The following is a 13234-nucleotide window of genomic DNA, read 5'->3' as shown; positions in this document are numbered from 1 at the left end:
AATCTCTGTTAGGGAATACATGTCGGTGGGAACAAAAGTTTCCCCTACATTCATGTATTTGCAATGCTGATTTCCCCCAGGCAGCTTGGTTTTGATGTCTCTGTTAAGGAACACATTTCGGTGGGAAAAAAAAGTTCCCTCTACTTTGATGTATTTGCAATGTCGATTTCTCCGTATCTTCAATTTCGACCAATCAGAACGAGGTATTTCCGGTTGGAGATATTTCGATTGTTTGATTGTAGATTCATATGATATATTATTTTATCCATTGTGATAAATTATGTGATAAACTCTCCCACGTTCATAGAAAAAACGAACTTTCATTATTTTAACGTTTTGAAGGCTTTCAGTGTCAATGTGTATGTTGTGAGAAAATAATCGGAAATTAATAAAAATTTCACCGAAAATGTTACTGCTTTCGAGATCTAAGTATACGACTGCTCTCTGGACCATTTTACTACATAAATAATCGAAATAAGCCACAATACAATTGTCATCGGTGAAAAAACAAAAAATTGAATGATTTCATTAAAATTTTTTTTTGAGTACTTTGGACATTGTTTTGTTTCTTTCATATAGAGGAGAGGGGGGCACATTCGGACACTTTTTTTTCCATGATTTATAATTCTTTTTGTTAACTTAAAAAAAATCCTGAATTCATCCTGGTTGTCATTTGGACATCAGTGTACCATATGAGTATGTTAGAGGTGTGCGTTGATGCGATTGCGAATGGTTTATTCGAATTTTTGAAAATTGCAGTTTTGTCCGAATGTACCCCATGTGTGGGGCACTTTCGGACAACGAAAAAATAAATAAAATTTTATGTTTATTTATTACAATTACTTCCGTTTCCTCTTATTTCCAGTATATTCTGCATTTTTCTGTTGATCAGTATTTGTCTGAAAGGAAACTGCTTGCTATGAGAGTCAGTAAGAAATCGTGATTTTGCTTTCATCCATTTTCGAGTGGTGGTTTTCCGCGGTGAAATTTTTGGAAAAAGTTCAACATTTTCCGGGGACAAAGTTGCCAAAGTAAAATCTATCTGCGCTGTAGATGCAATGTTTTGCAGCATTGTTGTATTACCCGATGAGACAGTTGCTACCTCCGCTCCAGAAGGTGAAATCTTTGAGCATTCAAAATCCTTGTCCGAAAAAAACTTTCTTGAGAATGGACAGCAACCTGTCATTTTGAATCCAGCTAGCATATTACTCAAATTGAAGGAAGCATTATAAGCCGTTGCAACTATATCAGAAAGGTCGTGTATAGAAATAGTTTTTCCAGGATGGTTGAGTAGCCAATCGTTCTGGGAAACTGAGAGCTTTTGCTTGAAAGGGCCCATAGCTGAAACATCCAGCGATTGTAAGCGATTTGTGACCCAAAGATACATGAATGGTGGTGGTGGTGGAAAAGATACATGAATTGTGCAACTTTCTCGGCAATACTTAACCCTTTCACGTACAACGTCGAGTCTCACTCGATATGAAATGATTGTGCCAAAACGTACAGTATCGAGTCTCTCTCGTGGCGCGCTTGGATATCACAAGGCGCTAAGACGCTCAGCAGAGTAGTGAAATTATTCGATGCGTGAGCCATCGAAGCTTTTGCATTTGGTCCGCTTTTTTGAAAATCAAATCGTACGGTACGGTTAATTGTTTCCAAAGTGTAATGACTTTTTGATTGATTTTTGATTTTTTGAAATTGATGTGATTCTGTGAGCTAGAATCATGAAAACGTTCTATTCGAAACTAGTTCGATAGCTCTTTCCATTTCATCTTCGTTGATGCTGGTTCTATCGGTTTTCTTTTTGTAGTTTCGAGCCATCATTAAGTCTGAGAATCAGACTAAATTTATGTTTGTTAGTAAACAACAATCAGACACAAATTTTATGAGATATTAAACAGTGTCCGAATGTGCCCCACCACCATCCGAAGACAAATCATAATTTTATCTAATAAATAGACGTTTATTACCTTGTTGCATGCACGTTTTTTCATTTAAAATTAATTACTAACTGAGGTGGTGTCCTTAAATTTCTAAATCGTTCACAAAGGAATTAGGGAAATACTTACAACTTCAAGCTCAAAAGTTTCGAAACGTGTATGAAAAAGTCACAGGAGGGTTGTGTCCGAGACACGACCGCATAGTTGACGTAGGATTCCGTTAGGCTATCTGTTGCATGCTGATTTTGGATATATTCGGAAAATAACATTGTTAAACTTTTCGATAATGTGTTGGTGGCCTTGAAAGGAGCGGTTTTATCCGGTTGTTAGGTATTGTTTATTCACTCCACTAGTGTTCACAACCGAGTGATAATGATAGAACGATGGTGATTATTCATTGGGTGATGCGTATCACGAGAGAACACAATTATCAATTTTTCTCACCAGAAAAAAAGTGTTACTTTATTATAGAGAAAACATATTTGAAATGGAAAAGGTAATTTCATTTATAATTTTTGCTTTCTGAGTGTTTATTCAACCCATTTTCATTTTTGCTTTAAACCCAACGAAACACGATGTTACATGCCTAAATGCGAATTTCAATTGGACTAACAACACCTAATACGATATGTAGAGCATGTGGGAAATCATTTTTACGAATATACCTTCATTTTTACAATATTTCTCGTCGTATGAGCTTTTGCTTGGGAGAAAAAAATCATTCTTCGATCTTCTTATTCTTCTACAATATTCTTATTGGAACGAAAATAAAAAAACACTCGTTCATCGCTTCCAACTTATTTGCCTGCACGTATGCAATCAACAATGTCCACGCTAATTATTATGAGCAATATCCATTTGTGCGCGCCGTTTATTAAACTATCGACCACAAGGGTATTGACATGCTGATTTTCCCCAGGTACCTTGAATTTGAAATCTCTGTTAGGGAATACATGTCGGTGGGAACAAAAGTTTCCCCTACATTCATGTATTTGCAATGCTGATTTCCCCCAGGCAGCTTGGTTTTGATGTCTCTGTTAAGGAACACATTTCGGTGGGAAAAAAAAGTTCCCTCTACTTTGATGTATTTGCAATGTCGATTTCTCCGTATCTTCAATTTCGACCAATCAGAACGAGGTATTTCCGGTTGGAGATATTTCGATTGTTTGATTGTAGATTCATATGATATATTATTTTATCCATTGTGATAAATTATTATGGAGTACTCAGATCGATTGATGCAAATATCTCGTAAATCCATCAGTAAATAACTGACCAATAATAGTAAGTACATGAGCCGTCGCATGTGTCGTCAATTTTGACCAATCAGAAGTGGGTACTTCCGTTCCGGATAAGAGTTGACTTTTTCAATTGTTCGATAGTTAGTTTCATGAAACATATTATTTTATCCAAGGTGAAAAATTACTATGAAGTGCCGACATTGATTGACGCAAAAATCTCACCAATCCATCATGAAATTACTGAGCAATAAGCGTTTAAAATTGGGCAATTTTCACGATGTGATCGTTTTTCGATTTTCAATTTGTACCCCAATATGTTCCCGAAAGACGTAATCCTACGTTAAAAGGGCACTGTGTTGTTTTCGTAAGTAATAAACGACCATGAAATGTCAAACCATATGACAGCTGTTGGTGGAAAGGCTCTTAACTTACTTATATTTTTAATTTGGTTGAAAATTGTACCACTTAATTTTTACAAGCGTTACTCTGTTTGTTAAATTTTATAATCCTGATATACTTCGCCTACTGCTCCACCTCGATATGTACATCATTGATCCTTACCTTTGAAAAATGAAAAATGAAAAATATTGTGTAATCGATGATCATTTGGAACTGTAATTTTTTTAAATAAAATTAAGAAAGTGCATCCTCAAAATAAGCTTCATAAGAAAAACGGCTGCGATTTTTTTACTGCCACAATTTTTTCACAATATCTGATAAAATGTTTGAGGGGAAATCAGGGTACAATCGACACCCAAAGAATTTGCTCATATTTCCAAGATCTCCCATGTTTCTTTGACTTCAAATCTCTTTGAAACTATTCATAAACCATTTAACAGATCTCTGTTGATAACTTATTGGGATGAACTCGAATTTTAATAGAATACAAAAGTGTGTGTTTTTAGGTGAAATAAATGGGAGTGCGGATAGAATCGATACCCTGTCAGGGTGAAACCGACACCTTGAGAATAACTTGTTACAAAAATTTCAAAGACTTCAAAAAGATTTCAGAGAGACTATCCATATCTTATGTGGACACTTGAAAAGGGGAGGGGGCTTGTTTCAAATGATATGTAATTTGAATGATCAATAGAATAAGTAAAAAAAACTTTTTAAGTTAAACGGTTTATTTGTGATTAAACATAATAATGTACTAAAAGCTAGAAAATAATTAGGCAGGTAGCAGTTAGCAGTTATCACACCTCTCCTCCATTAGTCTAGGGCATTGATAAGACTAAAATAAAATCGTGGGACTCATGATGAAGTCGCTAATTGTGGATAATGGATATCCAGCGTAATCCAGCGTAAAAATACTGGTCTAATGTTTTGCGATAAAGAACAAAATTACCGCTTTTGACGAAAATCTGAGAACCACTATATCAGTTTGGCGTGGAATGGCTGATTATAAAATTCACAGTTTAGCTCCAGTTAACAGGTAGCAGTATTTCTCAATGCTGAGGCCAGACACAGCTGTTCTGCTCGATACAAAAGTAAGAATGGAAAACAGACATCGCACACAGTGGTGCAATTTTTTTTCGATGAAGGCATCGTGCATCGATTATCATGCCGTCTGGTAGGAAGAGCTTCTATATTTTTGCACCACATCATTTTTTCATTTGTGCTAGGGTTTGAGTTTAAAATTTTGACAACGAGAGTGTTATGTTTCGGGTTTAAGGATTCGAGTGTTAATGCCTCTTTGTCGGTTGAACGAAGTGTTATGACAATCGCTTTGGAAAAATAAAAGGTATATGAGTAAAATACGTAATCGCATTTGGTCGCACTGTATCTAGCAGGAGGAGAAAAAACACTGGGATATTCAGTGAGTTCAGTGTTTCGGTGCCGCTGTAGACGACGAATAATCAACAGTACATGTCGGTCAACTAGAAAATCTGCTCAAATTGAAAAGAAGTCTCACTAGAAAAATACGGTCGTTTTTGGACACCACCCTCCTATTTTTTTTGCGGCCCGCGATACCATGACTTACACGTGTTAGGGTTGATACACTGAAATATTTGATAAATTATAAATTTTCTTACGCTGTTATTTTTCAGAACATATTCCATTTGTCAAACACTCTCTAATCTAACCTAAAACTGTCTTCCCCACCTGAAGGGGTACTAGAAACATTTAAAGTCCACGTTACAACGTTTTTGTTCGCAAACGTGCAAACGTAAATAAAACTGCTGTTTAAACTCAATTATGCTGGTGTTTTCTAGTGTGCAAATAAACAAAGGAAAGAATATACCGAAAACAACAATTCGATATAAATTAATTTGATATACATGGCCATGCTCATTTTTACTCTTTCGTAATTTAGAATATTCGACTATACTCATTTTTTCTCTTCTTACATATTACTTGGGAATGCTTGCAAATTGGAAAATTTCTGCGAAAATAATAAAACAAAATGATATTCAATTTACCCATATCTGGCATCGCTGCTTTCGCCATTGACTTTGTTTACATTACAGGTTTGCTTCAAGAAACGAGTGTTGTTGAGCGATTACGCAATGCGCATAAAAATGTTCTTTATTTACAATAGCTGTAAAAATTACTTACATAGAGTGTGGCACAAATGTTTTTGTTGTTTTATACAGGAAAAATGACGAGTGGATAATGTCGTCGACATAACCGGAGAGACGTAAGACCTTCTCACTTCCTTCCTCCTTCCGGAAATATCTCTATGCTAATGATGATGGGTACCATCGCCGCCGGCGGCAACTGGTTGCTTGCTGGCTGACTGTCGAATTGTTATTGGCACTAAAAATATAAACCACAGAACGGACGATGTATACATCTATTACTCTCGATGCAACTTATTCTATTTTATCAATGCATCTTTCATTTTGCAAAACGCTTTTACTGAGCGGGCCAAGCAATGGACATAACAACAACATTCTCATATGAACTCTCAATGTCAGCACATCAAGTTGGTCGGAGCGTGAATGAATGTTGTATTGTCCACTTTTCTCTTGTATATGCATCGCGTTTCGAAGCAACGTGATTCTCTGTATGGGAATGTAGTTGCTATGCCCATTTTCGCGCCGCTCAGAAAATCACGTTCCATCGAAGCACGATGTATGCATAGCAGAAGGGCGGAAGATACAACATTCAGTCATACCCCGACACTTGTGAAATATGGTTATGTTTTACAGTTACAGTTTCGGGGATATTTTTTATAATATTAGGACTGAACAATATCGACCAGAAAACAAGTCGCAGGAAGGAAGGAAGGAAGGTATTGAATTAGAGAGACTTTAAACTCTGAGAGTTCATTCGTCTCTAAGTCGCAGGAAGTTCCTAGAAATCCTTTTATATCATCGTTTTATGCCCCATAAAAAAAAGACATTAATTCTTAGTTTACCAAGAACACAGAGACAAAGAATATTAGAAATATGCAAACTTTATATTCCAGAACCTTTATTATCTGGTAACTCTCTGGAATCTTGTTATACATTCTTCTCTTCGGAAAAGTCTTGAAAAACACGCTACAACTGTATGAAATGTAAAAAAATATGTTTATCTCGAGCATGCAATTATGATATATTCTGATTCTTATGTCAATGAAACCACAATCGATTATTACGTTTTTATGTTATTTTGTAGCTGTTTATACTTTCATGAATTATATTCAGTTGCTTACTTTCAACTGATAACAGGATAAAAGTCGATTTTCGTCGTTGGAGTATCAAAAATTACTCTGTTTTGAGGAGGCTGAATGAGATGAATAAAGACGATGAAAACATATTTTCTGATTTTTTTTTTTCATTCAGGTATACCCTCCTCCTCTTCAAAAGAATACCAACAAGGCCTAAAAAATACACAATAGCAATATTACAGAGAAGCTCAACTTTCGGTCTGTGACTCCGTGCGCGATTATACGATTTTGCCCGCGAGTACAGGAGGGTTAAAAAAATCTGCGCGGTCCCGAATCGATGTTTTCAAGTGTCATAGATATCTAAAAACTAGAAACTTTGGATACTCTGATGTGTATAGTTATGAAACCATTATAATGAATGAATAGCATACGTTTTTTTAAACTCGTTTCATTTTCTTAAACATTGCTATATAAATAAATTCGTTTTCATAATTCACATCAGAATTTAATCCTACGCATTTCCGAATCAACAATGCGTTCTCCCAGCATACTACTCACTGCTCTGATTCCATTCACATTCACTATACCATGAATTGAGCTCCACAAATGGAATTCAAGAGGAAAGGAAGGAAAATCCTATCAAACGGATTGATCGTCTTTGATGACAAGTAAACGATTCTCCGGTGATTACATGCCAAGCTCCTTTGCTTTGTTCGAATATCAAAGCCAAAAGAGAAACCCGACAGATGCACTACATTTTCCACCAACCGTTCGGCCTCAAACGTCGATGACACAAATTAAGTTCTGTTTCCATTTGGATCACTCAAACTGTGCCCTGAATTGAAATTTGTCCTCTGCGCGTCGTTAGTTCACAAACCTGGTGACACCGGTGAAACTTATGGTCCCACAGTTTTGACATGCTTCAAATATTTTCAAGGTAATTGGGGTAATTCTCCAGCGACGAGAGAGCACCCATAGGAAGCTATAAATAGGTCGCGTCACAACGTCAAACGTGCACTCAAGCATTACGTAAAATGTGTCTCCGTAAAGAACAAAGCACAATTTTAGACCTGGATATATAATCTAATAAATTTATTGAGCTTTCAATCCAGCTAAATCAATTTCAGCCAATTCAACGACCGTCGGAAGAGATTTTACACCAGACAGATTCCCGTAAGCCGACTTATTTGAGACCCGACAATTCCCAAGAATAAGAAACCACCTAAGTCACTAGTCCAAATCTCACTCTAATCTGTTCCAATTTGTTTGATTGCCTCAACTGTTCAGTGGCTCCGAAAAATTTGCTCCGATTTCTTCCAACCGTCCATACACCGGAGGGACAACGGATCATCTTGATTTATCTCGTTAACAGAGCGAAGAAAAAATACGTCGAATTGACTTATATACCCGCCGGAGAAAGGGGTGAGCAAAAATAGAACCCGCCGCCTCGTTCGTGGAGCTGAAGCTACATCAAATAACTTAATCTTATATTTAGTTATTCAACGGCACAGAGACTAATCCCTTGTCACCACCGCTCCACTCCACTTTTGATTCATTACAGCATCTGCCCCGCGAACCGAACTGGAACGCGTTACGACCGCTTCCCTCCGGGGGGAGCTACTCGCAGCAGCCCCTCGGCAGCAATCGGTACCATACAATCAGTTTCTGTGTTTCACAGTGATGAGCTTCAATCAAACTCGTGTCATCTTTCGCGAACGCGCTCTGCATACAGGAAAAATCATTGTCAACAGACGGAGCATTTGTGCTGCATCCATCCAGACGGAACACCGTATCCTATCCATTTATGGTGCAGACCGTGGACACTGCGGGGCGAAGTCACGAAGATCGCTTTCTCGCTTCCCCGGCGGGAGGGCTCATCACGCCGCGATTTACGCGTTTTTTGGAAGACGAAGGGGGATAAGACAGACGGCTAAGAGTAGTTGTCCATTCATCCGTGACGTTAATGGAAAAATTACGCTCTGCAAGTAATTGAAGGCGATGAGCAGCACCGTCACAATGGGTGCAATTAGAATGCTTTGCTTTGGATGAAAATGACTATTGCATGAAGTTCTAATTGTTATAATTTTTCTCCAAACAGAAAAATGACAAAGAATGTAAACATACATCTTATCAAATGACATCTCAAATCTGCCAGTTCAGAGTTTGACTCTTTTGTCGTCTAATCACAGAGTGACTGAGTGAATCTACTGTTGTTAACACGGTGTCAATATTGGCAAAATGTTGGCTTGTAATTGATTGTCAGATACGATCGTTGATTCTTTTTTTTTTTTTTTGTAAAATGACAATGTTTCGTGCCATTCTCGACGCCGTTTCTTGACATTATTTTGAGTTAAGATAATGTTTTATTGGCTGTTCACGCATTTAATTTTGGGAGTAATAGATCTTGTTGCAATATTACCCATGGCTTCCGTATTGCTCTGTAACCCACGGAAGAGGATAATCATCAAGAATGTCCATTACAGTGCCAGTCCATGTATGGGAAACAAGTGACCTTCAAATTTTCAAACGGAATTTGATTAAAAATGTTGATTCCCACGAAAAAATACCCTATGCAAAATATCAACTCAATCGAACTTTATTTACGAGTGTCGCACAGCCGTCAAAGTAGTTTTTTGAAAACCAAAAAATTTCCCCAAGGGAAATTGGGGTTTTCAAAAAAAAAATCACAAATCGCATGAAATATCGAGATTTACTGTTATCTCGAAAAATGTTTCGTCGGCTCTTTGGATGCGGATTTTCTGAATGTAAATGTAAATATCAGAAAAAATAAACAACAAATTAGATTATATAACTTTTTCCGGAAAAGAGCGCAAAAGAGTGTGAATTCAGGAGTTCGGACCTGTTGGAGATTTTTCCGATCGATAATTAAATTTTCAAGAATTCGAGCATTGTTTCCGAGTTAAAAGTGGCATCAAAGTGCAGCGATTTTGAAATCGGAGGTATTTTCTAGTGGTGAGAATTGTATTCTTCGGTGAAAAATGAAGATAACAGTTTGTCCCGCAACTGTAGAACTGACGCAAAAATGGTTCCATGATGGCACAAACCAGCATTTTGTGGGTTTTAAACATTTTTTGTGTCATGTTTTGTGTCATTTTGTTGTCATGTTGCTCAAACTGCCTTTTTATTGCTTCGTGAGTCATTTTCTCCCCTATGTACAAACAATCATTCGTAACATTCGGCAGAGCTAACAAATATTTGAACTAAAAAATGTATTCTTGAATTTTTATAAGGTTTGTTCTCGCCGGCAATAACTGTTTGAAGGCGAATTGAATATTCATATTTCTGAAGTGTAGGCATTCAAGAATATACTCTAGAAAGGACTTATCGGAAAACCTATTATTTACCGAGTTAGAGCCATTTTTGTGATGCGGTATCTAACCTGGTACGGCCATAACAATGAACTTCAAACACGTTTTACTCGAAACTAGTTTTTTCTCAAACTGGCGTACACGATATCTGAAGTTCTACTGAATCGATTCATGTCGAATATATATGAATATAATCTACACGCATCTCTCTATCGCATGAATCTCTAAAAAATTATATTTTTCATATTTCAATATTTGTAAAAAATCGGGAAACGTACGAAAAAACATTTTTAAATCGCATTTCGTTTTTCAAACGGCCACTATTTTGTCAAAAACCTTTTTTTTTTTGACTTGTCCGAGGTTCATGCTATAGCGGCATCTTTACTGATTCAGAATCTGCTCAATTTTTTTGTTTCTGGAATCGTGTACGAATCGTGTATATGAAGGCATATCTTCCAATGCACTTCCAAATGCCCTCTCGAATAACAATCTCCTCAAGCAAATTGCTTTTGAGGTCCGGTGGAAACAAAAATACCCCCAACTTGAATGTGTTTGCAAAACGGATTCCCCCAGGCATGCCTATTGCCTAGGCACCTTGGTTTTGAAGTCCGTGTTAGGGAAACACATTTCCTTGTGAACGAAAATACCTCCGACTTGCATGTATTCACAAAGCGGATTCTCCCAAGAACATTGATTTTGTAGACTGTGTTAGGGAACATATTTCGATGGGAACAAAAATACCTCCTGCTTGCATGTTTTTGCAATGTCGATTTCTCCAGGCTGCTTGGTTTTGACATCTGTGTTAGGGAAATCGTAAATCGGGCCAATTAAAACGAGTCAGTTAAGGCGTTTGGATAACGCTTAACATTCACTGTTATCCAATTGTTTATCTCATGAAAAATAACATTTTATTCATAGTGATAGATGCGTAGCAATATTTCCTACCAATTGATGCAAACATCTTTCCGATCTATTAAGAAATGTTCGAGGAATAAGTATTTGAAATCTTGCATTTTTTCCTGCATGCTCTGTGTTTCATTTCACCCCCATATACTCCGGTTAGACGTAGTCCCACGTCAATACCATTTGTTTTATTTTTTGCGGAGCTCGAAAAAACGTCCAAAATTCGTGTCTCTACACGAGAATACCCCCTCAAATACAAAAATTGATGATTTTTGGGGAAGAAAATGGTAGTGCCGAAAAGATCAACACCATGTCGGTGTTGACAATGATTTCAAAGTACTAAGAGGCTATCCATATACTATGTAAACACTTTAAGTGGGGAGAGGGGGATAGTTGCAAATCTATATGAAATTGGATTGCCCGATTTTGAACGATAACAAAGCAAACAAATTCATGTATTTCGACTGGAAGTAGAGCTGTTCACTGATGACTTGTTGAGCCCCACAGCTCTCGCTTCCAATGTAGTCTCAGGTTTGCGGAACGAATAGTTCGGATTCCGGTCTAGAAATATCAATCAGCAACTAAGTTTTTAGCGTTAAAAGGATGTTTCACATTGTTTTTTTTGTCGATTCAAAAGCCAGACGGTTCCCAAGATTGAGCAGGTGATGGAAAAATTTCTGCTCCTGGTCCGGGTAAATACGAATGTTTTGATCCCAGCATAGGAGATGTGCCGATAAATGTTGAACTTGCACAGCAAATATGTTGAATTCAATTGAATTCGAAAATTGTTTCATTCAATCAATAATTTAATCAATAGAAACTAATGATTTCTAAGCCAACGTCAACTTTGCGGTTATATCATAGATATAACCCACCCATTTCTTGTCGTTCGTTTTGACAACAAAGTGACTTCCGCAGCTGTAGGGTAACTCGGAACGTAATAAATAACAAGTGTGTACAGGGGGCATCGGAAAATTTGCAAAAAAAATGTTTCTAACTAGAAAAATCAGGGAGTTTCCTCTACCCGTGACTTCACCCTGCAATCTTCTTTAAAGATTTTCCGTAAAATCTAATATACTAATATGTTAGCACGCCATCATTCTTATGGAACGTACGCCATTCATCTTCAGAATCTTTCTTTTAGAGGCAGCAACAAAACAAGAGCTGCAATGTGCGGCTCGGTCCGCACCTCCCAGTCAACGCCACTGAGTGGCAGCTTGGCAAATATGGCCAAAACTTCACTAAACCTTTGTGAACCTTTATAAACGAAGGAAGACGATTCTGCAGGTACTCTTCCCTATACATTTTAGAGTTCATTGATATGTTTGTGACGAGAACCTTGGTTTTCTGTCGTCCACAGCTGCAAATTCCTTGCCAAATCAAGAACGTCCTGTAAAATTCAGCAGCGAGAACTATATTTTTTTTGTAGGGGACATCTCCTCTAACAGTGGTCTTATAGAATTTGAGACCTGGAAGCTGTCCAAAATTCATTTTCACGTACCTTTCGTCATCTATCATAATGCGTCCTTCATACTTCGTCAAAAACTTGTTGTGCAACTGTCGAGCACGTCTTTTGCCCACCATATTTTGCTTCAGCGTCCTGTTTGGTTGCTTGCAGGCACGGAAATGACGATTATCTTCTTGCATACGAATTCTCCGAACGCTACTTTGGCTGAAGTTGTGTTTTTTGCGATGTGGTAGTCCGACAGTCCCGGGTTGTACTCAAAACCTTCTACCTCAGCTTCCGATCATAAGTTCCCCTATGATAAGCCTTCTGATCCATCCGAAAAACAGTTGAACATTCACGGAAACGCTTCAACACATCATACATAGTCGATTTAGCCACTTTCAACGATTTCGCGATTGTAGTACCTGATTTATGGGTGTCCAAAATATTTTTTTTTCTCTCGGGTTCCATCCTGCACAACATTTTCAAAGCAAAGTGGATCAGCGCGAAATTTTTACCGTCTGAAGATACAGGTTTCCAAACAATTTACTGTCTAAAAATTTCAGATACGCCTACTATGACCGCTGCTATGAAATGAACAGTGATTCGGATTAAAACTTAAATGGGGTTACCTTAATATTGACCCAGTTCCAATGGGTGACCGGAATAAATCGCCACAGTAAACAACTGCAACAGAAACAACCGCTTAGAAAAAGTGTAGTAGGCTAGAAATATTTGGCGCGGGAAAAACATCATGTGCCTCACATTTCTATTAT

At 37.5% G+C, this 13234-nt stretch overlaps 1 protein-coding gene across 2 annotated transcripts in view; it reads right to left on the bottom strand.

Annotated features, from left to right (window-relative positions):
• Window positions 1–13234, bottom strand: part of LOC129770371 (chaoptin) — an 83520-nt gene that overhangs the window by 47691 nt on the left and 22595 nt on the right. Inside the window, exon 1 of one of the 2 annotated variants that reach the window (XM_055773171.1) lies at window positions 5741–5827. The exons of the other annotated variant lie outside the window; for it this stretch is intronic. The gene's annotated coding sequence lies outside the window, so the exon portion shown is untranslated. Of the gene's footprint in view, window positions 1–5740; window positions 5828–13234 lie in introns of those variants that run through there. 2 annotated transcript variants of the gene reach the window in all.

This window comes from Toxorhynchites rutilus, chromosome 1, assembly GCF_029784135.1.
Source record: "Toxorhynchites rutilus septentrionalis strain SRP chromosome 1, ASM2978413v1, whole genome shotgun sequence".
NCBI lineage: Eukaryota > Metazoa > Arthropoda > Insecta > Diptera > Culicidae > Toxorhynchites > Toxorhynchites rutilus.
The sequence above is the reverse complement of the archived record's forward strand: the minus strand, read 5'-3'. Positions and strand labels throughout refer to the sequence as shown.